Below are 2,500 nucleotides of genomic sequence, written 5' to 3'. Positions count from 1 at the left end.
GAAAGCAGATAAAAAGATGCAGGTACAATATATGTATATATATAAAGATATATATATATATATATATATATAATATTTCTTGATAATGTAGGTGCCTAAAATCCACTTACCCGGATAACGATTCTCTCGAATCCTGAAATCTTCTCTTCCAGAAAAGGGTTCCTCTCAACTTCACGTATAACTTAGTCCACGTGAGCTCCTTCCTGCTCGCTGCTAATCCTTATAGCAATCTGGACTTATCTATGGAAGAGAAAGATCGAACATGGAGCGTACTTAGTATCTCATCCTTCGATATACTAACGTACATACTCTTATTAAAAAGAAAGCTCGTACGGAACGTATTCAAAACGTTCTCCTAGTCACGCTACTCATAGCATCTAAAAAAAACATCAGAGAATACATGACAAAACAGAGACAAAAGAATTGACGCCTAAAAATAAGGCCTTGACATCCCTTTTCTAATCTAAGCTAAGAAACGTTCCACAATATACGACCACCTATTATCTTGACTGGGCAAAGCCCACTGCTTAGAATAGGTTCCCGAGGGTCGAAATCAAAGAGAAAGAACGTATAAAGAAGCTCTTACTAACAATCTATATCATACATAAGTTATACCTAAATAACTCAAAACAACATTTCTCAAATGTATTTTAGAAAATATTTTTAACTTGTCTCTTTTTATTGACAAGTTATAAACATTTGAGAACGTAAATAAATAACGTAAGAACCTTTCATTTAAAATAAACTAAGTCGTTTATTTTAAATCTTAACCATATTGTAAATAATCTTGGATTCGATTTAATTAAAAACATTTACGAAATAATCGAACCCTCGGTTCGTTCGTAGTCGAACCTTTCTTTTATTTTTATTTCTGTGCATAAATAAAACATTTCTCGTTTATATTCTTTTTCCAAATTAAAAGAATCTAGCTTATAATCGAACTCGATTTTTAATACATAATTAAGATAAGGATACTATATAATTAATTGAATAATCAACGAGTTTAGTAACAATAACATAATAATACTTCTTAACGGTTTATTAAATCAATTCGAAAATTAAAAGACTTAACCAATAACATCATAATAATACCATAATTCACAATATATCAAAATACTCATAAAACTAATTAACGGCTAGCGACTAGCTCGAGTCGAGACTCGGGAAAACCCCGACTCGCCTTAACTAATCGGAGACTCCTCAAGTCCCCGCTCCGGCCCGAACCTTATAAGTCCGCGCCGCCTCGCTGCCCAGCCCCGCCTCGTCATTGCTCTCGCAGCAGCTCCGCCACTCTTCGGACAGCCTCCTCCCCGTCCCGAGCCGCTGCCCGAGCCCTGTTCAGTCCACCTAAAACGAGCCTAGACTCTCAAAAAATACAACTCATACGCGGGCAAAAGAATCCATCAACCATCACAATAGCTATATGTGCGCGGCCAACTGATCAATATCAACGCCAATTTGTAATCTAGACTATAATACACAACCCTCAACAAGACATAAAATAAATAACATCGATTCAATCTCAATTCAAGTTCAGACTACTCCAAACACACAAAATCAACCCAGAATCTCAAAACCCCCTTCTGAAACCCTAAGTCACAGAACATTCCAAAACTAATTTTAATCTCTTGTTCTATAGAGCCTCAGGTTTTACCTCAAGTCTTCACGCACGAGCTTCGATCGGACCACGCCTCAACGCCGTGCTCGGCCGCCGTCCTCGTCACTTCTTTTTCCTCCGAGTGCGCGACCATGACGAAAGAGCGCCGCCGCTGGCACTTCGTCGCGTCCTCAGTCTCTCGTGCTCTCTGTCTCTCTCTCCTCCTTCTCCGGCGAGCTCTTCTCGGCCGGTGTCCTTGAAGACTCGCGGCGGCTCTTCTCCTCGGTGGAGCGCGCGCGGGTTTGGGTCTCGGTGGCTGTTGGCCGAGCTTCCACTTCGCGAGCTCAGACCTCGTCGCTCTCCTTCTCAGTCTCGCTCTCTCGCTCTCTTTCTCTCTCTCGCTCTCTCGGTCTCTCTCTCTCCCCGCGTTCTCTTCTTCTTCTTTTCTTTTCCCTCTTTCCTTTCCTTCGGTCTTTCTTTCTTTCCTTTCTTCCTTTCCCCGTTTCTTTCCTAGTTGACCGAGTGATACATATCACTTGAAGAAGATTTTAGGATTTTAGTCATTGATGACATGGCAAGCTAAAAAATTATCCTTTTAATTACCAACTAACTTCTTTTCCTTGTTTTCTTTCAAATGGGTCCCTTAAAATTGTTACAACCACATCCTTTCCATATAATTATTTAGTTAAATCCATAACCGAACGGATTATAATTATATGATTCGAACCGAGAATTTTCTCGTTCGTTCTCGATTAATTAAAATATATTTAAGGTTTCTCATAATTAATTCTCGTTATTGAGAATTTATTTCTTAAATTAATTTCCGAAATATTTCCTCGGAATTAATATATTAATCGAGATAAACTCGATAGTTCCTTTATTTATTCTGAGATTTCTTCTTAC

At 38.8% G+C, this 2,500-nt stretch overlaps 1 long non-coding RNA gene across 1 annotated transcript; it reads right to left on the bottom strand.

Annotated features, from left to right (window-relative positions):
* Nucleotides 1-986: 986 nt before the first annotated feature.
* LOC149404077 (uncharacterized) lies at nt 987-2,115 on the bottom strand. Its single transcript, XR_016294042.1, has 2 exons — nt 1,655-2,115; nt 987-1,358 (listed from the first exon to the last, which is right to left on the bottom strand). It is a non-coding gene; the product is annotated as an uncharacterized LOC149404077 (long non-coding RNA).
* Nucleotides 2,116-2,500: the final 385 nt, after the last annotated feature.

This window comes from Urtica dioica, chromosome 2 (genome assembly GCF_054948205.1).
Source record: "Urtica dioica subsp. dioica isolate 48M chromosome 2, U.dioica_male_clone48M_v1_H2, whole genome shotgun sequence".
NCBI lineage: Eukaryota > Viridiplantae > Streptophyta > Magnoliopsida > Rosales > Urticaceae > Urtica > Urtica dioica.
The sequence above is the reverse complement of the archived record's forward strand: the minus strand, read 5'-3'. Positions and strand labels throughout refer to the sequence as shown.